Source organism: Neophocaena asiaeorientalis, unplaced genomic scaffold (genome assembly GCF_003031525.2).
Source record: "Neophocaena asiaeorientalis asiaeorientalis breed wild unplaced genomic scaffold, Neophocaena_asiaeorientalis_V1.1 scaffold965, whole genome shotgun sequence".
Taxonomy (NCBI): domain Eukaryota; kingdom Metazoa; phylum Chordata; class Mammalia; order Artiodactyla; family Phocoenidae; genus Neophocaena; species Neophocaena asiaeorientalis.
The window spans coordinates 515,755-539,875 of NW_020172079.1; positions in this window are offsets into that span (position 1 = coordinate 515,755).

The window sequence follows — 24,121 nt, forward strand, 5'->3', positions numbered from 1 at the left end:
GTCAGCTACTTGCCCTGCCTTTGCTTCAGGAAGATTCTTTCTTAGATTGGCATTGGTGTGGCTGGGGAAGGCTATTAGCTGTATGTAGACTTTTGCTTTGTGAGCATTGGATGGAACCCTGTAAACTCTCGGGCGGATCTTAGAAATCCCTTCGCTCACAGGTGGGAGCTTGATGGTCCAGGACTTACTGGAAGAGGTATTACTGTTGGCTCAGTTTCCCTCTCTCTTTCCCTTCCTCTCTCTCTCCATTCTCTCTTTCCCTGTATCTGTCACACACATGTGTGCACATGTGCATGCACACACATACACACACAATTTTTTTTTCCTTTTTCCTGTTTTTCTTTTATCCCTGGAACCCTATCATTAGGTGAGACTTGCCACACCCAGTCTTGTTAAAGCACTGTCCATGGCAACCTATGTAATATGAAACACAAAACTAGACCAAAAGTTAAAACCCAGGGAAAATTGAATTTTTCTCCCCACTACACTACCCCACTCAAAAAACTCAACAACAAATCCAAATAACTTTTCAGTAATAGAATAACACCCCCATCATCCAGAATAATTAGAAAAAATATAATGTTCTGTTGAAAGAGGACTGTCATATATACTGCACACAGATTGCCAATGTCCAGATAATTATACTACAGTGAAATCTGCTGTATAAAAATCCTAGGACTGCTTCTCATGATTCAGAAGGCCCGTCACATAGGACCTTGTTACATTATTATGAGTAATTCTCATTATTTAGGACTCCAACTGGGCAAATATAGGGGGCTGAGCTGAACCTTTGCTGACACTGGGCTCCCGGGGAAAATTTATGTATAATCTGTCTGATGTAAGCTTGATTTCTTTGACATTTATCTCTTTCATGAAAGTAAAAGGCTGAGAAAAAATGTCTGTTTATTTTAGCTTTGGGTTCTGAGAAGCAGGAGACTTATAATCCTTTGAGCTTCCTACCATCTTCCCAATGATTTTATCATCCATGATTTCACTCTATTCTAGTCTGTCTGTGTGCCTGGAAAGAGACAATTAACATCATCCCTACACTACAAATTGGAAAGCAGAGCTCCTGTCATAAGGGAAAAGTGTTTCCCAGGTCCCCGCTCCTCCCTTCCCCCTCCCTCCATGCTCCCCTTGGTCCTCTAAGCTGGGACTCCTCTGTATCCTCACCCACTGCTTTGCCATCAGGAGCACAGTGGTACAGAGACATCCTTCCTTCTTCCAGGTTCTGTATCATGTCTCCCAACCCTCTGCCACTTGGGCAAATGGTTTGCAACCTTGGGAACTCTTTCTAAAGAGGCAACACAGTGTAAGTGGAAGAAGCACTAAGCCAGGAGTTGGGAAATCAAGACTCAAATCCTGGCTTCACCTGGAACTTCTCAGCCTTTACCAAGGACAATTTATCTAAATCCCCTGAGCTTTAGTTTCCTCATCTGTAAAATGGGCTTAGTAATCCTGCCTACCATTCTCACCAAGTTCTGATGCAGAATGAATGAGCTACTTGGCAGGGAAGCCTGTGCAGGGCCATCTGGATGAGAGACCTTGGTCTTCATCTGTCCCTTGGACCCCCTTTATGGAGTTTCAGTGAGTGTCAGGCCCTGGTGAAGAGGTATTGAGAGCTTAGTCTAAAGTTTGGCATTTTGCAGGCACTCAGCTGCCTGAGTAATGAAGGGTTTGTGAAGAACACCCTCTCAGTTGACGTTCAAGTTCATCTCTAGATGGGGGACTGGTGAGGCATGGAGGTCAGTCAGTATCCCTGAGAAACTGACCTGAACCTCTTGCCACTCACTCCCGTCACTCACTCTGACTCTGCAAGTGTCCAGGCCTTGCTTATAGATGCAGCATCTGGAAACACGAGAGGTGTGATTTCAGAGCCTTCAAAGAGTGCTTCTGTTTATGTTTATCTCTCTTATCTCTCTTATCTGAATTCTATCATCAAGCTCACCACTGTCCTAAAGAACTTTCTGAGATGGTGGAAATGTTCTCCAGCTGAGCTGTCCAGTACAGCAACCACTAGCTGCATGTAGCTACCGAATACTTGAAATGTGGCTAGTATGACTGAAGAACTGAATTTTTAACTTTATTTCATTTTAATTAATTTAAATAGCCACATGTGGACATGCAGATTAAAATGTTTCTCCTTTTCATTAAGGCACTGTGTCCAGAAGACCCCTGTTAAATTGCTTATATATTATTTTTTTTAAGTGAGGCCATATGGCCAAAGATGAGGTTCTGGTATGTGTATGGGGACAGAGGAAGGGAGAGGAGAGGAAACTTGCCAGGAAGGCCAGCTTTCTGGGCTCCCAAGAGGCCTCCAGAGGAACATCTGGCTCTCAGTCTTACAGGCTCAGAAACTAGATTTTTCAGGGCACGGAGAATCAGACTGATCTTCAGAGGTGTGAGCCCTTTAATCAATCTCCCCAAACTGATGCACTCAATCAGAAAACAAGCATGTGGAAGTGCAAGGAAACCAGTACCCACCCATCCCTGGGGGCATTAAGAGGAACTAGTAATTTTCTACATGGAAACAGGAGTCTAAAGAGGAAGTGGTTTGGTGAGCATGAACCCAGAGCAGGTAGCATAAGATGATTCAAATGGTTGACGGGCTATTTCCTCATTGCATGGTGGATCTTATCTGTCCTGGGAATGTTTCTGACTATAGTTCTCCCTTCCTGCATGGTGCTTGGTGATTATCGGCAGTTTTTGCTTCTGACTCTATTTTCTAAGCTTTTATGATTGACCAGCCCCACACCTATTCACACCTTCTTTCTTCAGTTGTGTCACGCATACAGTCAGGTTCCTGTCCTGTATGGCACACCTGAGGGACATTTATCTCTTTCAGACAACTTAGCCTAACTCTGCTCTGCACAACTGTGGGCTGACTTCTGAGTTTAACTCTTAGAGGACAGTCTTATTTCCCTTATTTCCAAATTCTCAACTGACTGTATGTATTTCCTGTGAGGTGCAGCATACTGATTAGTTATTGATATCCATGTGTGTTCCTTTTGAAAAATAGCTTGATGTGTTCAGAGGCTAATAACAGAATTTGCTTATTGGGGCCAGACAGAAACTAAATGAGTGAAGCAGGCGTGATGGTGGGCTGGTTGGTCTGGATGCCTTAGAAGTAGAGTGATGTAGCTTAGTTCAGGCTCTTTATATCCATGCTAGAATGTGGGCCCAGAGTTGCTGGATCTTCTGATGTTTAAAGAGAGGTTGAGTATCTGGATACTAATGTGAAATCTCCTGATTTTTCAAAGTTGGAAACTAATTCAGTTAAAACCCAACACTGGATATAAGCCTAACAAAATACATAACCAAATTGGATTTCACTCATGATCCCTATCTTGGAGTTTCTGGGTGTTGTGGGAAGTCCTGGCCTAGGAGTCCCCCCAGTTGGGTTCTAGTCTAAATCCTGCCTCTAAGAGACCATGAGGTTTTAGGGAAGGCACAGCTCCTTGTTGCTCAGACTCCTCCTCTGTGATGTAAGAGTGTCATGTGGGACGATATTTAAGGTTCCCTCTTGCTTTGTCTTAATCGGCTAGAGCTGCCATAACAAAATACGACAGGCTAGGTGGCTTAAACAGCAGAAATTAATTTTCTTGCAGTTCTGGAGGCTAGAAGTCCAAGATCAAGGTGTTGGAAGGTTGGTTTCTCCTGAGGCCTTTCTTCTTGGCTCGCATATGGCAGCCTTTACATTGTGTTCTGTTCTCACATGGCCTTTCCTCTGTGCGTGTTCATCACCGGTGTCTCTTCTTCTTCTTATGAGGTCACCAGTCCTATTTGTTTAAGGCCCCATCCTTATGACCTCATTTAGCCTTTTTTTTTTTTTTTTTTTGGCGGTTCACGGGCCTCTCACTGTTGTGGCCTCTCCCGCTGCGGAGCACAGGCTCCGGACGCGCAGGCTCAGCCGCTATGCCCAGCTGCTCCTCGGCATATGGGATCTTCCCAGACCGGGGCACGAACCCGTGTCCCCTGCATCGGCAGGCGGACTCTCAACCACTGCGCCACCAGGGAAGCCCCCTCATTTAGCCTTAATTACCTCTCTACAGGCTCTATTTCCAAATACAGTCACTCTGAGGTTTGAGGCTTCATCATATGAATTTAGCAGTGGGGAGGCACAATTCAATCCATAACATGCTCTGAGAGTCTGTACTTTGTTGACAAGGTCACTGAGGCTAGGCCATGACTCTGATTCACCTGTCTTTCTTTTGCCCTTCCAGATCCACCCTCCAGCTCTGTACCTAGGGAGACTGACCTCTGTGGATGACATCAGTGGGCTTCCTTGCTCTCTGACTATGGTTAGGCTCAACTGATGGGAAGGTTAAGAAGTAGATTAGAGGGAGAGAGAAGAATGAAGTTGAGGTATTTCCCCCCCAGCAACCTTACACTGAGGTTGCCGTGGGCTGGCTGTGTCCCTTGACTGAAGGTCATTGCTCTTATCAGCCAGCTTCTCTGTCTCCAGGTTCCCCACTCCTTCCCTGGCCCTCAGACCTAAGGGTGGTAATACCCCTACTGTTACATACTCCAGGCCATAGCACCACCCCTGTGGCTTCCCTACAGCTTACCATACTCTTGAGAATAGTCCCTTCTTCACACTTTTCTCAAATCACCCAATTTGTGGGTGCTGGGACTCTGATACAACCAGAGTATGAAAGAAGTTCATCAGTGGATCATCTGTCCACCCCCTCCTTTGGCATCCTTACTCTCCTTGCTTCAGTTTCTGGACAGCTCAGCCTCAGCCAGAGGCTTGGCTGGCTTCCCAGGCCACACATTTATTCTCTAAGGTGAACCACATCATGACTCTTGCTCTCTGAGTGGGTTTGCTATTATCCCATCACAGTCCCTTTGGACAAGGAAATAAAGGAAGGGTAGAAAATGCAGCCCCCTGCAGCTGGGCTCTGGGCTCTGCCTGGCTGAAGTGACATTAGCTCCTTGACCACTTGCCCCAAGCAGGTAGGCATTTCTTCAAGGGTTGTAGAATGTGTTTAGAATGAAATTTACCCTGTTTCCTCTCATGATCACAGACCTCTGGGAATAGATTAGGTTCCCTCTTTCATCTAAAATACCCACATTGACAACCTCCTCCCCGGTTTCAAAGTTCTTTCCACTAAAGTTTCAGGCATTGTGCTGGTTAGAGATATAGATGAATAGGATCAAGTTGGTAATACGTTCGCTATCCAGAGTAAAGGAAAGGAAGACAAATACACAGATGATAATTATAATACAAGATAGAGGTGGAGTAAAGTAAGCAGCATAAGAATTAGTCAAGGGACTTCCCTGGTGGTGCAGTGGTTAAGAACATGCCTTCCAATGCAGGGGACACAGGTTCGAGCCCTCCCTCTCACAGCAACTAGAGAAAGCCCGTGCACAGCAATGAAGACCCAACACAGCCAAAAATAAATAAATAAAATAAATAAATTTATTTAAAAAAAAAAGAATTAGTCAAGTGTTAGAGGTTGGGTGTACAAGGACAGGAGAGTCGTTTGAAGCTGAGGGCCCCAGACTCAGGCTACCTAGGCTCAAAGCCTGCTTCACTACTCAATAGTTCTAACACACTGAGCAAGAAGCCCAACTTCTTAAACTTTGGTTTCCTAATATGCAAAATATGGGCTGTAAAAGATTGATTTTGCTGGGAATAAATGATGTATAATGCCTATAATGTGCTTAGCCCAGTGCCTGTATGTCCTAAGTGCTTGCTAAATGTTAGCTTTTACTGTTACTTAGCAAAGATTGTACAAAGGAATGGGGTATGTGGTGACCTTGAAGAATGGGAGAATTTTATAAGAAGGGGGAGATCGTTCCAGAAGGACAAGGAACATGGATAAAGTTACAAGGATATCCTTGTTTAGAAATTATTAATGAATCCAGATGGCATATGGCAGGGGTAATTGTTAGAAAAAAGAGCAGGAAAAGCTTGCTGAAGCCATATCAAGAATAATAACAGGATGAGGAGTTTGTATATAACTTTGTAGCCAGTGAAGAGCCATTAAAAACAAGTATTTTAAGCAGGGCTCTGTTACGCTTAGGTAAAATTTAAGAAAATTAATCTGGCAGCTTTGTATAATCTGGGTTGAAAGTGGAGAAAAAAGGTGGAAAAGTAGGCATGAGGCTATTACTGTTGTCCAGGGAAATAGTAATAATACGTCTTAGGGAAAGTTGATAAATGATGGTCAAGCTCCTAACAACTAACAGAACTAGTTTTGCAGGAGACAGAGTGGCTGGAATCTGAAGTGCCTAGAGACACTCACAGTCAGGGAACAATTGGAAATTAACAGGAGGCACTGAACAATCTTAATGTCAATCAATGTTAAAGTGACACTCACTTTACAGAATTCTGATTTTAACACACATTTTTTTCAGGAGCAAAACTACAGAACCCACATGTATTGCCAACAAGTAGCACCTGGCCTGAGGAGTCAAGAACTCTTAGAGAATGGGGTGGGGGGATGGGGAGTAGATGCACATGCTCTTGCGTGGGCAACCACGTGGAGCAGCATGTGGCAGGAACCCAGGCAGCTGACGACTGCCAGCAAAGAGCACATCCACATGTTTGTTCAGTCCCCCTCACAGCTCCTGCCCTGTTCTGACGAAGAAGCCTGCTAACATTTAGTCAGCGTTTTATTTAGAAAGATAGTGCCTTGGCTGGTATTTTCACTTGTAGGAGCTGGCTGTCCTAATGTAGTAGGAAATTGCCCTTGAAACCCACACACCAGGCCAAGGAAGGTATAGGGTAGGGCCAGACTATTTTTCCTGAGAAATGGACGGTTAGTCAAGAAATACAGTCTTTAGGGTGGAGTCAGAACAAAGAGCCCTAAGCCCCCTGTACTCACGGAGGGAAGAAGGATCTATGAAGACTAATCAGCTGGGGACTTGACAATGTGACACCGAAAGGAAACCCAAGTCTCTAATCCAGCAAAACCTCTGAACACTTAGATCCCTTTGATGAGCCTCCCGTCTGGTGGGGTGCACCTTCACGCAGAGTTGGAGAAGAGGATGATTTCCCTGTCATAGAAAGCCAGAGGTTGTCTAAGTGGTCAAGGTCCTTTTAAGAACTGTAAAGCCTTGCTCCATAGAGCAGGACCACCTGGTGAGGCAGCTGTCAGCTAGTCTGGGAAGACCTTCTCCTAAATGGCTGACCACAGGAGCTGTCCATGGTGCTGTAGTGCTTGCTAGAGCCCATTGGACAGTTTCTATTAGCTGCTGTATAATAGGGGTTGTGCCAGGTACTTTACAAACATTGTGTCCTTTAATCCTCCTGGCCACCCTACAGGGTTAGTATTGTAATCAGCAGCCTTGTTTCTATAGACGAGGAAACTAATGCTCTGAGCTTCACTTTCTGCCTTGTCTAATTTGAATGGCCTGAATAACCATTTCAGACATCAGATTTGAGGACTTCTAGCCTAACAAAGAGAGCATATCTGTTTAATACCCTGTCTCTGGTCTGTGTCAAGATGGTGGTGGAGGAGCTCTACAACAAAGGCAACAGAATTTATGTCACAGAGTATTCTTTAATGAGAAAGATTAAGAATCATAACCATATTTTAGACTGTTGATTAGAAAAGAGTACAGGAACTTGAAACGTGTTTGTCAAAAAAGAGGAAAAACTAACCTACTAATCAGAGGAAAGCCAAACATGGGTTTTGTGAAAATTAGCAAGTCCTTGTTACTCTTCAACAATTTCTCTTTTCTTTTCTCTTTTCTTTCACCTTATAGGTGAAAAAAATAAATTAAAAGGTTCTAAGACAGACAAGTTAGAGGGAAAATAAAGGCACATCCTTTATTATTGAAAGAAATCTTTGCTAGGACAATTGAAACCATAATAAGGAAAATGCACATGACCTTTTTATGCCAAACATCTCTACATCTCAGGACCTGAAACAGTCTTTGGGTTAGAGAAGGGGTTTTGCTCAAACTCTTAGTGCCATAAAAACTCAAGGAGAGAGAAACACAGCATTTGAGCTAGGACTAGGACTGAAAACCAAGTCAGAGGTCCTTGACCTGAGTCCATAGATCCTGGGGGTGGGGGGAAAGAGGAAGGTTTATAAATGGTCTCCAGGGAATCTATGCATACCTTCAAAATGTAGGCAAAATGTTGTAATGGATGCATTTTACAGGGAGGGGTTGATAAATTCCAAGAGATTCTCAAAATGTCCAGGAATATCCATAAGGTAAAGAGCCACCAGTTTAGTCACTCCAGAAAGTTAAGCCTCGGTGAGCAAAGCACCTACATATTTATGTATCTGGGTTTGAAATATGCAGCACATTTAAGTATGGCATTTATGTTAATTCGAATTAATGCCTATGTTTGTATATTTTAGTAAAGACTTTTAGTTTTCTGGGAAACATGTCTAATTAAGTATAAATGGTGTGTCGTTCTTTTCAATTGGATTTATTCCTTAAGGGAGCCTATAAAGTGAGAGAAAATATCAATCAGTCAGGATACATTTGACGAGAGCTTATGATGCGGGAAGGCTATCACTCACCTGCCTAAAATTCAATAAAGCTCCCTACACAAGACATTCACATTCTAGTACAAATGCTGGAGGTCACTCTATGTCTCCATTTGTCACCAAGTGTCCCATTAATGTTACCAAGACAAGAGAGCAGGGCAAGCACCAAGTGTGGCTCGCTCTCCTTTTTTGCCCACTCAGCTAAGTTGCTTCTTAAACTCTGATTGCCATATATTTTACTTAGCTTGAGTCAGGTAAGAATCAGGACTCAGTTGGATTTTTAAAGCCCACAGATTCAACCTAGAGGAAGAATGCTTGAGTTCATATAAAATTCTCCTCTTCCTGCACTCCAGTCCTCCATCTTTTCTTGACTCTTACTATATGGGAATTTAAAAAACACAGTGTGTGTGTGTTATGTGTGAGGTGTGTGGCAACACCGTCCACGAAGAACATTTGATTTCTGTCAAGTGTCTTTGACAGCTCAGTGAGCTGACATAACCCAGAAAACATATGCAGTTATTTTGGGCAGGGCTGCAAAGCAAGTCTAGTTTAGTTATCTCAGAGTTTCTTCTGAAAAGAGCTAACCTTAGTGAAGGGGAAAAGGATTTCATTAATGTCCTGTGGTCCATGGGGTCCCAGAAGATTTGGATACCTAGAAAGGTGGCAGGTGTAAAGGACCCAAACCCTCCAGCAGCATCATTTCATGTTAGGACAGAGGGAGGTATGAACTGGAGGCAGCTAGGACCTGAAATGAGCCCAGTCCTGTGGAATGAAGCAGGCCGGAGGGCTGCAGATCAGGATTTTCAAAAGGCATGGGAGCCATGGTGGCCAGAGTCTCAATGGGCCCCAGGGTGTCAGAGTCTTAGCACTGGGAGGGACCATGGAGGCCGCCCATGTCAGCCACCACAGGAATCATGTGTATAATCCAAGCCGGAACCAGCACTGGAACCAAATGTCTTGATTGTCTAGTCATTGCTTTTGTCAGTGTGCTGCACATATCAGGTCCTACTCCCAACTCTCCCACTTTTTACTCCCCTTCCTCAACCCAGGGGGATGAGGCCAGGAGCTGTTCATGACTTGTGTAGTTCCACAGTGGGAAGGACCTGGAAAGGTTATTCTTTTTGGCTGCGCACAGGCTACTAGGAGGCCAGCAGGTGCGAAACCAGCTCAATTTTATGGTTATCCTGGTGCCCACAGAAACTCCGACAGCAATAAAATAGCAAACTTGGAGCATATGCCAGGAACTGCTCTAGTGCTTCATATGTGTGATATCATTTAGTCATCCCAACATCCCCATGTGGTGAGACCTGTTACTCTGCCTGTTTTACAGATGAGGAAACCTGTGAACAGAGAGGTTAAGTAATGTGCCTCTCGTTAAGTAATAGCAAGAGGCAGAGGGGGGATTTGAACCCAGACAGTCAGGCTTCAGTGTCTTGGCCATTATTTCTTGGCTCTCAGCCACTACTTCTTTCTCTCTCTTTTTTTTTTAACATCTTTATTGGAGTATAATTGCTTTACAATGGTGTGTTAGTTTCTGCTTTATAACAAAGTGAATCAGCTATACATATACATATATCCCCATATCTCTTATCTCTTCTGTCTCCCTCCCTCCCACCCTCCCTATCTCATCCTTCTAGGTGGTCACAAAGCACCGAGCTCATCTCCCTGTGCAATGCAGCTGCTTCCCACTAGCTATAGATTTTACATTTGGTGGTGTATATATGTCTATGCCACTCTCTCACCCTGTCCCAGCTTACCCTTCCCCCTCCCCGTGTCCTCAAGCCCATTCTCTAGTAGGTCTGTGTCGTTGTTCCCATCCTAAACCTAGGTTCTTCATGACCTTTTTTTTTAGATTCCATATATATGTGTTAGCACACGGTATTTGTTTTTCTCTTTCTGACTTACTTCCCTCTGTATGACAGACTCTGGGTCCCTCCACCTCACTACAAATAACTCAATTTCATTTCTTTTTATGGCTGAGTAATATTCCATTGTATATATGTGCCACATCTTCTATTTGATCACTGTAGCTTTGTAGTGTAGTCTGAAGTCCAGTAGCCTGATTCCTCCAGCTCCGCTTTTCTTTCTCAATATTGCTTTGGCTGTTCGGGGTCTTTTGTGTTTCCATACAAATTGTGAAACTTTTATTTCTAGTTCTGTGAAAAATGCCAGTGGTAGATTGATAGGGATTGCATTGAATCTTTAGAGTGCTTTGGGTAGTATAGTCATTTGCAGAATGTTGATTCTTCCAATCCAAGAATGTGATATATCTCTCCATCTGTTTGTATCATCTTTAATTTCTTTCATCAGTGTCTTACAGTTTTCTGCATACAGGTCTTTTGTCTCCTTAGGTTGGTTTAAGACTGGATCTTTTCTTTCTGGTGGGCAGGTCCATGTCCGGTGGTGTGTTTTGGGGTGTCTGTGACCTTATTATGATTTTAGGCAGCCTTTCTGCTAATGGGTGGGGTTGTGTTCCTGTCTTGCTAGCTGTTTGGCCTAGGGTGTCCAGCACTGTAGCTTGCTGGTCGTTGAGTGGAGCTAGGTCTTGGCGTTGAGATGGAGATCTCTGGGAGACTTTTTCCATTTGATATTACATGGAGCTGGGAGGTCTCTTGTGAACCAATGTCCTGAACTCGGCTCTCCCACCTCAGAGGCACAGGCCTGACACCTGGCTGGAGCACCAAGACCCTGTCATCCACACGGCCAGGTATGTGGGGAGTTTCTTGCCTTTTGGGAGGTCTGAGGTCTTTTGCCAGCATTCAGTAGGTGTTCTGTAGGACTTGTTCCACATGTAGATGTATTTCTGATGTATTTGTGGGGAGGAAGGTGATCTCCATGTCTTAATCTTCCGCCATCTTGAAGGTTTCCCTTAGCCACTATTTCTTGATTCTTGGAACTCTCTCTTGATTCTGGGGACAAGGCATTAGGCTGTCCTTCTTCTACATAGTTGTCTTTCCTCCAAACAAAGCCCTACCCTTGCTTACCCAAGGTCTCACCCATTCAAAGGAGAAAGGAAGAGACAGTTTTTGGACATACATCAGGGAATACATCAAAGTGAGGAATCCAAAGTAAACTTTGCTTGGATGACCCATTTCACCACTATTTCCCGCATGTCAGAACTGGTGAGGAGTGGGGGTCCTAGTTACACCCTTCATTTTTAAATTTTTTTTGGTACGCGGGCATCTCACTGTTTTGGCCTCTCCCACTGTGGAGCACAGGCTCCGGACGCGCAGGCTCAGCAGCCATGGCTCACGGGCCCAGCTGCTCCGTCCGCGGCATGTGGGATCTTCCCGGACCGGGGCCCGAACCTGTGTCCCCTGTATCGGCAGGCGGACTCTCAACCACTGCGCCACCAGGGAAGCCCACACCCTTCATTTTTTCCTCTGAATCCTACCCGGTTACTTGGAAAGAGAAGAATATGGTACGTGGTGCTAACTCTGCTGACACAGGTGAGGATGGCAACCCACAAAGACGGTGAAGGGAGCATCACTTCTGAAGCAGCCTGGGTAGACCATATCCTAGTGCTAACAAACGGTGCCCCTCTATTTTCACCTCAGCCCCTGAGGATTCCTTGTTGGTGTATAGGAAAGTGCATCTCAGTTTTGAAACCTGGGGATATTGGGACCTGTGTTGTCGTGAAGTTTCATGTGATCTTAAATAAAACTGCTACTGTTTCCTCAAATTAAAGAACTGAGAGTGCTCATTTTGTAAGTCAGTGAACTAGTAATTCATTTTATCAAGAACTTCATGACTTCTTGCTTATACACATGTTACTGGACTTAATATGGGGTTACATCCTGATAAATCCATTGTAAGTTAAATATATCTTAAGTCAAAAATGCATTTAATACACCTCGGCTACCTTAAACATGTTCAGAATGCTTACGTTAGCCTACAGTTGGGCAAAATCATCTAACACAAGCCTATTTCAAAATAAAGTATTGACTAGCTCATGTAATTTATTGAACAATGTGCTAAAAGTGGAAAGCAGAATGGTTGTCTGGGTGCAGAATGGTTGTAAGCGGGTGGATCATTTACCCTCATGATTGCGTGGCTGACTGGGAGCTGTGGCTTGCTGCCTCTGCCCAGCATTACAAGAAAGCATCCTACAGCATACCACTAGCCTGGGAAAAGATCAAAATTCAAAATTCGCCATCTGGTTTCTACTGAATGTGTATTGCTTTTGCAACCAATGTAAAGTCAAAAAACTCACAGGTTGAACCATCATAAATTGGGGATTGTCTGTAGTAAAACATAAGCTCTTAGTGAACCACTTAAATATTGACAAGAAGCTGCTTTTTCAACTCACTGAAGTAAGTTTATGGTGCAGTGAAAAGAAGTTACATTACATTCCTGAGAAGGCAGAGAAGAAAATCTGATGAGAATGTCCCCTCTACTAGTGAATTATGACAGTGTTTTATTCATGAGGCTAAACGTAAATGCATTACATTTAAGCATGCAATAATGGAGCTGACCTCCAGAATGAGATGTACAGGGAGAAACTTGGGATCATGGTCTCCACATGCCCTGGGGAAAAGTCAACTCTCTGGGAATCTGAGGTTTAATCTTACTTTCAGCCAAGCACTAAGTCATGCACTGCACCTGCCAAACACTAAGTCTTGCACTGCACCAGCCAAACACTGATGCCATTAGGACTTGGTCAGAATTCCATGGATGTGTTTAGAGTTGATGGCAGAAGTGTGAGTGTCAGATCCTACTTCACCCCTTTTCTCCCTTTCATGTAACATGTCTCTCTCCCTTAGAATCATGAAATATCATGATTAAAGCAACCTCAGAGATACTCTGCATTGTGCAGGTGGAGAAACTGAGGTTCAGTGAGGAATAGTGACTTACATGAGATTGCATTGCAAGTTACCAGCGGAGTTAGGAATCCAGGTCAGCTAATACTTTGGGGGCAATGCCTGTAATCCTTGTCTAGCTCCAACTTCAGCCCTTCCCTAGAGGCTGAAATGGGATTGATTCTTTCAGTCATTAACTCTGAGCTATTATCATGTTCTCCCACCTAATAGCATCTTCATGGGCCTATCATCAGTATTAATGGATGGTGAATGTGTGGACTTTGCTACAGCCCATAAATGCAATGGGGGCCACACTTTATACATAGAAAGATGGGCAGTTTGAATTCTTTGGGGATTTGTTTAGAGTTGATTCTTGTATTCTTAGGCTCTAGTCTCTCAGCAAAGCAATCAGTGACTGATCTGTGGCAGAGAACACAGATCACATTGACCTTGGCCTTCAGGAACATATTGATAGTGTGGCTCAGAGGGCAGCCACCCTGGGAGACCTGCTCAAGGTCCAGGTCCCAAACTTCCCAACCAGCCCTATTGACCACCATCCTCATTAGGGCTCCTTACCTTGTAATCAAACTGGAGGGCTTTCTTTTGCATCCCTTGCTTACTCCCTGCTGTCTTGATTCAGTGGCCTTGATCATATTATTCTCATTTTCTTCAATGCCCTTGCACCAGATATGCAAATATTCAAATCTTATCCACCTGGCCCATCTAAATTCAAGTAACTGTACCACTTTTATATAACATGTCAATGCCTTTGATGAAATACAGTTTTTACACGGCTGTTTCTGATGCCTTTGCTGTGCTCCTTGGCACCTGGCACAGTGCTGTATACAGACATGTTCTTCATTATGTGTAAGTTGGGTGAATGAATGAATGAATGATTAAAGAAATGATTGAGCAGAAAAGCAATCCTTCTGAGAATCTTTCACCAAATCGAGGACCACAGAAACTGAAATTTTGTCATCCCACCTAAAAAAAAACTATTTAAAAATGTGCTCCTTATCTATTGCTACATTAAAAAACCACCATCAAAATTGGTGTCTTAAAGCATCAAGTTATTATCTCTGTTGGTTATGTGGACTGAATGATATCAGCTGGGTGTTTTTTACTTGAGGTCTCACACAATTTTAGTCCTATGCAGGCTGAGGTTGCAGTCATCTGCGGTCATCTGAAGGCTTGACAGGGCTGGATGTCCAGAATGGTGCACTCACCACGGCTGTCAGTTGGTGCTAGGTGCTAGACCATCTATACTTATTGAGTAGGCTGGACCATCTGCACTTAGCCTCTCCATGTGGCTTGGACTTCTTACAACATGGCAGCTGATTGCCAGAAGACAGCATCCTAAGACTGAGAATTCCAAGAGAGCCAGGAGGAAGCTGCAAGGTTTCTTATGACCTGGTCTCAGAAACCCAGAATGTTATTTCCACTTTATTTTATTGGTCAAGCAAGTCAGTAAGGCCAGCCCAATTATAAGGAGCAGGAGTAGTGTGTGTGCAGAGAGGGAAAGCACTGACAGTGTCTGTCTTTGGAGACTATCCAGCTATTAAGCAAATATATTATCCCAGAGAGCAACCTACCTCTATGAGCACCTTCCTTCATCAGGTTAACTACCGCACTGCTAAACTCTGGGGACAGCTTCAATACTAGGAAATATTTTGGAAAGGTAGGTGGCAGGAAGAATGAGAGGGAGAAGTCAGGAATTTGTGACAATGGTTAAGGAATCAGTCCTGGGAGAGATAATACAGGGTATAAAATGAGGATATTAGGGAGAGGGTATTGGGGGGGCGGTGAGTGCTGAAGAAAAATGTTGCCTACTTCCTTTACTGGCTCCATGTATGCTGGGGGTGGGTTGGAGAGAAATGCAAGCACAGTTGATAAAAGTATTGCAAAATGTATTTATTTATTATTTAAATCACATGTAATTATAATAAAGATTATTTTAAAAGATTTATAAAAGCACCCATAATCCCACCAACTGGACACAATGGTGTTCGTTTTTCTTTCCAGTCTTAATTCCTCCTTATGTATGTTTTACATCGCTGTTGTCATCCTACTTTGGGAATGGGTTCTATACTTTTCATCCAGACTCATTGTATAAATGCTCCTCCATGTTAGCTGCTGTCTTTGCCTGCATTGTTTTTGGTTGTGGTTTTTTTAAATTTTTATTGGAGTATAGTTGATTTACAATGTTGTGTTAGTTTCAGGTGTACAGCAAAGTGAATCAGTTATACATATACATATATCCACTCTTTTTTAGATTCTTTTCCCATATAGGCTATTAAAGAGTATTGAGTAGAGTTCCCTGTGCTATTGTTTTAGAGGCGGTATCCCATTCCAGCTGAGGGAGATTTGTTATGGGCCAATGAACTGAACATGATTAGCAAGGGTGACTCAGGTCTCTTGTGGTCCTGTCACCCATTGGTGAATAGGTGAGGCTCCAGGGAAGCTGAACCTGGCACCTCCAGGCTCTGGGGGGCTATCTGTGACCTGGCTTCCCTACTTGGGATGAAGCCCTAGGGGTGCTTCATAAATGTTTGTAGCTGCCAGCAGGAAATACCCTTCCTTTAAGTGGGGACGCAAGCCAAGTATTTTCCTCCTTCTCTCTTCAGCCTTGCAAGGAGCTGCTGGTTTCTTAAATCAGTTAAGCTAGAGCACAAAGGTTTAGATTTCTCATCTCTTACAAAAGGTTTCCATTTCTTCCGGAAAGGGGATTTAATTTTACTGCTGTAGCAATTTTTCGCCACAAGAATCTGCTTACTTCTCTTGCTGATACTGAGATGCCAGGCTTGGCACATTCTGGGCAGGTAGAGGGCATCCCCCTCCAGCTACAATGCCCTCTGCTCTCCACCCATTTAAATCCCATTTCACATCATTTCATGTCCTCCTTGAAGCCATCCTTGGCCTTTCACACCCACACCCAGGTTTCTGACATCTTAAAACATTTACTATTTACTCATAGTCACATTCTCCCAGAGGGCAGCATGATGTCGTAAACAGACCCTGGACTGGAAAGCAAGATACTTCAAATCTTGTCCCATTGCTAACCATCTGTGTGACCTCAGCTAAGTCTTTGCACCTCCCCCCACCCCCACCCCTGGGCTTCAGCTGCTCCAATTTTAAAATGAGGGGGCTGATCCTCATTCTTCCTTCCAGCTATGATTCTAATCTGAGTCTCTTGACCTTTGAGGTCTCTCTTGTGTGGAAATTTGGTCAATTCATGCTCATTCTTCCCAATGACCCTGAGTCTTCCTGATCATCAGACATCATCTGAACATCATCTGCTGAAATGGGTATTGTTATTGAAAATATGAGTCTCTTCCACAATTTGCCTCTTGCCCTTCCCCTTGCTTATCTCCTTTTTATCCAGTAAGTAGAATTCAGGCCCTGTTCTTTCTTTCGTTTGAAGCTATCAGTCTCTGATTGTGATAAAGTACAACAAATGGAAACATACTTTTTGAAGGCCGTACTTGAAACACTAATGCAACATGCCACAGACCAATCCCAACAGAATGCCCACAAACCAATTCCATTCTCCTTTGATGACGCAGAGATGCAAGGCAAGAACTACTTCTCTAAGAGGGAGAAGTGATTAGCTGGAGGGCAGCCAAGTCCCAGCTATCTCTGTCACCAGAGCATGAAGGCCCATTGCAAGGACAAATGATCCATCCTGGAAGCCCATGTTTGCTTCGCCCAAAATTGCTGAAGATTTAGTTGTGATAAAAACGGTTATAGGAACAATGCTGAAGGAGATGGACATGATTTGGCTTAAAATCAGAAAAAGTCAGAGAGCTTTCTGAGGCTGTTTTTATGTCCTACAGTATGATGTCCTGTGGAGAAGCCACCATCTGGTTAGCCAGAAGCCACCAAGTGGTAGAACCTTCATAATATCCAGTCAGAACCACAACCTGCCTTTATGATTTACATCCACTGTATTCCCTTATCCTTCCACCCGAGGCACATACCTTACAGTCCTCTGCCTCTGGGCTCTCCCTCATATTCTTCTCTCTGCTTGGGATGCACTGGCCCATATCATCCTTATTAACATTCTATTCACTGTTTGGGGCAAAAAGGCGCTTAAACAGTGCCTCTGCTATGGGCTTTGGAGTCTGAATGACTTGGGTTTAAATCCCAGCTCTTCTACTTCTAGGGCAGGCTACTTCTCTTAGCCTCAATTTTCTCGGTTGTAAAATGGGGCTAATAATATACCAGCCTTGCAGGGCTATTGTGAAGATTTTTTGAGATATCAGAAGGCTTGCAGCACTGAACATAGTTCCTGACATACCGCAGGGGCCCAATGAGTAGCATTAACTATTATTTCCCATATGTATACCTTTTGGGGGCAGTAATGTTGTACTATATTTATGTAGCTATATAACTCATCCCACTGCTCGATAGAAACTTCTTGAAGGTAGGAATTATTTGGCACTCCTGTGTATCACATTCTGTGCCAAGCACAAAGCTCTGGACAGAGTAGATTCTTAATATGTTTTGTTCAGATGAATTAAATATGCCACTTTACCTGCCTTTTCCTCTTGGCAATACCCAACAAAGACAGGTGAAAGTCAAAATTGAAAAAACAGGGCAAGAAATAATTCCTTTCTACATTTTTAGGCCACATCCTCTGAGGTTCAGCTTTGGGGTCTTGCCTCTTAAACTGTAAATTCCTGGGAGTGGGGAGGGGATTGAGACCATGACCTTTTATGTGTGCTTTTGGTATTTAGTGCTCTGCAGGGCACTTGCTGAATATTTAAGTGTTGCTATTCATGATAAAAGCTTGAAGAGTGACAGATTGAGGAGCAGAAAGACAATTTGGTAATGGATTTTATCTCAGATAAATGCAGGAGAAAGTCTGCTTAAGGGTTGTAATTGTCCTAACAATTCTAGCCAATTCTGAAATCCTGTTCTCTCACAAATGAAGCTCTGGGGTTTCTGGGTTTAATTTTTGTCATGAGCCCCTGGGCACCATTCCTGACAGTGGAGGGAGAGGCCTGGTGTTTGGGCAGCCCTTCTCCTGGAGTACCAATGTAAGATCCTTTGGGCAAGAATTATCTACATTTTTCTTAGGAATCATTCAGGCTGTAAGGAAGCTGTCACCCAGACTGACTTCGGGTTCCATGTTGGTGACCCTGGCAAGATAAATAAAGCTTTGGGCTCAGCAGAGGCAGTGTAACACAGTGGTTAAGAGCATGGACACTGGAGCCAGACTTTCTGGGTTTACATCCCCGCTCCTACCCTTGCTTGCTTGTGACCTTACACAAGTTATTCAATTTCATCAAGCCTCAGTGTCTCCATCTGTCAGATGGGTATGTGATAGTAAAAGTGTCTACCTCATAGGGTTGTTATGTGGATCAAAGGTGTTGGAGTACATAAATTACCTAGAATGGCACCTAAAATGTAGTAAGTGCTCTGTAAGTGTTGGCTATTGTTATTTTTGAACCATAAGGGTTGTTCTCCCAAATCATATGAAAAGTTGTGTATCATGTGCTTCTTTTGTACCTCAGCTTGGCTGATCCTCATCCCTGTGTTGTGAGGTGAGCCCAGGGGTGGGCAGGGGAGACTTCTGCTCCAGGCAGGAGACAAAGGGAGCTGTGGCAGCAAGGATGACATAAGGGGGACAGATATGGAGATATATAGGAGGAGTCATGGTAGTTACATGTGAAGCTAAGGGACAGGGAGGATCCAGGAGTGGCTCCCAGGTGACTGAGACACAGGATCTGTTGGTGGTGACACCATAGGAAGAGAGGTTCACATGGGGAGGCTGGGCTTGAGAAACCAGTAGAATATTGGGATAGCAGGTGGTGATGTCTAAAAAGTGTTGCAAATGTGACTCTGGGAGTTGGGAGAGAGGTCCAAATAGAGCTATAGGTTTAGGAGTCACCAGTGTTTGCAGTGAATGCCACAAGAACCAGTAAGATCCTTCAGACAGCTTGCAACCAACTGTCCAGTGTCTAGACCAGGGCTGGATAATAAATGTTTTAGGCTTTGCAGGCTATATGATCTTTATTGTAAGTACTTAACTCTGGCATTTTGGCTTGAAAGCCACCATGGACGATACATAAGTGAATGGATGTGGCTGTGTTCCAACACAACTTTATTTCCAAAAACCCATGGGCCATAATTTGCCCCCAACCTGCTCCAGACCATCATCTCACACATAGTAAGTATACAAGAAATATTTGTTGGCTTAATCTACCTGCTCCAGAAATTGTCTGAAGTCAAGATTTTTTAAAATAATTAAATTTCTAAGAATTTAAACTCTTGTTAGTAATACATCAAGATACTCACAAAATCAAGTAGAAGAGAGGATGTTTGGATTTCTGCTGCCATCCATAAAATAAGAAGCCCTGAATCGGAGATGTGCCATTGAATTTCAAAGTATACAGCCGGAAACCTGCTCTGAACCTAGGTCCTAGGCCCTCAGCCAAGTATGATAAATCAGACTGGTGAATTATAGGGCCAGGTGATGAGAGAACCATTGGATGTTAAACCCCTGAGGACTAGGGCTGGTGGGGAAGGTGAGAGTCCTGACTTCTCGGAGAGCTCTCAGGTATCCTGGGTGGCACGCTCATCAGGCCCGGGAAATTGATTGCAAATGTGTTAAATAATTAAGAAACTGCCCACAAGTATTTGTAGCTAAATTACAAAGAAGCAGATGTAGGAGGAAATGGGAGGAAATCAAAAAGAAGATGAAGAATTGAAGCCATATAAGTGAGTAGGCATTTTGCACTCAGGGAAATAGTCATAGAAAACTTGCGGGAGAGAGAGAGAGAGAGATTGAGACCCCAACCCTTCCATCCAAACAATAGGGAGACATAGCAGATTATAAGTAGTAGTCAAAACAGACAACACAAGGGCTGAGGGGTTCAGCCACTAAATCATGGCTGAAGCATACAGAAGGTGTTCCGCCTCCTTCGTGTCTTATACTTTTGGCTGTTGGATCAAACTCCCAAAGTCCGTCTCTTGCTTTTGAAGACTGAAGCTGTGCAACTCATTTCCCTGGCTACCTTCCTGGGGACGATTCTGGGGTCTTGGGTATCAAGTAAAGGGAGAAAGCCTAGAGAAGAGGCTAGTATTTGACCACAGGTTGTGAATGGCTCCTTTATCTGTTTCCACAAAAGAATGTGTGAGAGTGAAGAAACCCACAGCTCCTGGGCAGTCGGTGTGGCTCTGAGCTAGAGTGTGGTCTGTGGCTGTAGTGATGGAAGCAGCTGTGTGCCAAATTTGATGCATATGTGCATATATGCACACATGCATTTATAGACACACATTCACATGCATGTGTACATGTATGTGTGTATATACACATGTATATATGTATATTGCATGTGTGTGTGTATACATGGACAAGTATTTTTTAAATGTGTAAATGGGTTGCTAACACAAATGTCCTGCACTGCCTGAATCTGTCCATCTCTGATTTCAGGCAATGAGAGTTCAAGTACAGTGAGTGCAGGGGAGCCAGGGATTCTGCATTTGGTTCCTGAGTGTGAATAGTTAGTGCTTGTATAGCAAGGGGTCGAAAGGAATACCTTTCGACCTTAAAAATCAAGATATATATTTTTTTAATTTAGAGATTAAAAACATCTGTATTTCTGAACCCACTCTCCTGCATGGCAGCATCTTCTAGAGCTGAGCAGGGGTAGCTAGCTCCGCTTCAGCCTCAGCCTGCACTCTCCAGTCTGCATGGGCCTGTCTGGCCTGCTTCTTGGGGTGGCAGTATCTGCTTGCCCTGAAGGTTTTGTGATTAGTCCCTTGGCTTCCATGCTCAAGCCTGTCTTCTCCCCTTTGCCTTCAAACTGTTCTTTCTGGAACTCAATTTCAATCAGACCACATCTTGCCCAAGGCTCCCCAGTCCCTAAGGCAAAGCCAGAGCTCCTGCCTGGTATACAGAGCTCTCCTCTCCATCACCCACCACAGCCTCCTCCTTCCCTTTCATTTCTCACACTTCCTACCACCATCTCTACACTCCAACAACACACAGCCCTCAACTTTTCTAGAAAGTGCCCAGCTCTCTCATCAGACCATTGCACATGCTTTCCACCAACCCAAACTCCTGGTGGATTTCTGCTTATGCTTCAAGACCCAGCTCATTTGCTACCTTCTGTGTGAAAGCTCACCTGATCTCTGCCCCCTCCCCCTTGCTCCCACAGTCCTCTGCTGATGCTTCTTTAGTATGCTACTTATTGCAACATTGTAATTGTCTGGGCCTGGATTTGGGGGTTATATCTAGATTCGAATCCTAGCTCTTCAGCTTTCTACTGTGTGGCTTTTAACAAGTTATATTAACTTCTTTGGGCCTCAGTCTTATGATCTGCAAAATATTGCTATTAAGACCTATCACAGGATTGTTGGGAGGTCTGTGTGTAATTTAAGTGTGTCAAAGGTCTTACTTAGCACAGTGCCTAGGACACAGTAAGTACTGAATAAATTTTAGCTTTTCTTTTCTTTCTTCTCCTCTTGACCTTGAGCTCACAGGGATCAGGAACATGACTTGAATAGTCAGGAACATGACTTGAACATGACTTGGGTTATCTTGGTAACCCAAGTGCCTAACTTGTGTCTATAGTGTGGTTCCAATATTTTGTGTTGTTGATGAAAACACAACCCAGTGGATAGTAGGAGATCAGTGCCTGTTTGGTTGAATGGTGTGGTGGTTTGAATTATTGGTCCCAAATTTTTACATCCCTGTAGCAGACATCCATACCTTTGCCATGGCTTCATGATGGACAGAGTGAAATTCTCCATTTCTTGACTCTGGGATTGTCCACCTAACTTTTTGGCCATTGGGAAGTTAGAGGATGTGATTCAAGAAGAGGCTTGAAATGTCTTGGGTGACTGGGTTTACCCTCTTTTGTGCTTCCTCCATTGCCATAAGGAAGACATGCCCCAGAGGCTGGTCCCAGAAGAGTGAGAACTATGTGAAACAGACCTGAATCTAATCCATGGCCTGGAGTCAAACCTAGCTGAACCTAGTCTAGAACAGCCTAGGTGGTGGTCTTTTGCATAGGAAAAGCTGGAGTTACACATGCTCAGAAAGAGGAAAAGAACTGATTACTACCGTCTAGCTTTTGTGGTCTAGTTTTAAGGACTAGTCATACAAACATGAAACAATACATCATGGGGAAAATTTAGGGAGCGGCATTGCTGAAATATGGGAGTGAGGTTGATGATGAAAAAAATACGTTGAAACTCAAGTCATATGAAGGGTTATGGCTGAGCTCCTCTGCTTGAATTTTATATCCAGACCTGAATGAAGAAAAGTCCTCTAACAGCCGGGGTAAGGAGGGGCCCTCGTCTGATTGCCCATTTCATGGGCATGGACTCTTAGAATCCTCTCACTGGGAGAGATTTCCAGAGTTCATCTGGCCCAGCTTCTTGTCCGCTGCACAAATGTATTCTGTGGCATCCTGATGGAAGCTGATCCAAATTTAGTCACTTACGTGCTGTGTGATCTTAGATAACTACAAAAAAATGTTGGAGTCAGACAGACTTGGTTTTAAATCCTAGCATTGTGACCTTAAGAATTTACTCATTTTTGGATCTTTCATCTCCACTTGAAAATAGAGATAATGAGAATGCCTACCTCACAGAGCTATTGGGAGAGTTAACTAGACAAAAAATGGCACATTCATCACAGCACCTGGCATCAAATGCAATGGCTCCCTTCCTGCTTTGGACCAGAACAGAATACACCAACCCTCTGCTATACGAAAGCCTTCTGACATCTCTATAAAGAGGGGGTGGGGGAGAACCAAGCTGAGCTCCAACTGGGCCCTACCATGGTCCAATCCAGATGCTGAGCCTGCTGGCCTGAATCAGTTGTCTCCTTCCCAACTCACTTGATGGGGCATTTCAATTTTAAATTGTCAATTGTCAGCACATTTGAATGTCCTGGGACTAGCAAAACATCAGAGGCAATTATTGACTGCTTCATTGATTTAATCAGATAGTTTTGCACAAATTGTAATCCATAAAATTCCGGGCTTCTTGCAGTCATCCATAAGCAGAGTTCCATTGTAACTTAAAATGGAAATTACCCATCATCCCTATAAGGTGGGATCTAGAAAAGCAGAGATGGGTCAGTGTGAGCTATGATGCATGTAGAAAATGGGGGAGGGGATGGTTCAGAGATCAGAGAGCAAGTTCTAAATGAGCTGGACTGTGCATCTGAATGAGAAGAGAAGACAGAACAGGAGGTTGGGGGCAGGTCAGGAACACCTTGAATAACAAGGAGTTTGACCTTTGTAGGCATTAGGAAACCATTGAAAGTTTTTGAGGAAGAAAATGACATGGCCAGAGCTTTGCTTCAGGGAGATAACTCTGGCAAGAAGGAGGGAATGGATTGGTTTGGTAGGGGCGGTAAAACTAGAGATGGAAGAATATTTAGGAGTCTATTGCAAGAGTCAACTGGACAAGAGATGATAAAAGTTGTGCTTGGGTCCTGGAAAATAGAGAACAAATATGAGACATATTGCAGTGAAAAATCTACAGGGCTTATTGACTGACCAGGAAAGGCAAAGAGAGAGGGAAAGATGACTCAGGTTTTAAGCCCAGGGAAAGTGACTGAGTTATCTAATTTAACATGCAGGATGTGGAGCATACCTAGCGTCACCAGGTTTTTCTCATTTATGCTTAATGCGTATATATGTGTATATATAGTTCCATGTATATATAGAACAGTATAAAATAAATCAATAGCCCGTTACACACACACACACACACACACACACACACACACACACACACTCTATTCCAATTCAATATTCATTTGCTTTAAGTGTATGTAATTATGGATATTGTGAAATCAGGGTATAAGGCTTTCTAACTTCATCTGAGAAATTACAGTTTTCATAC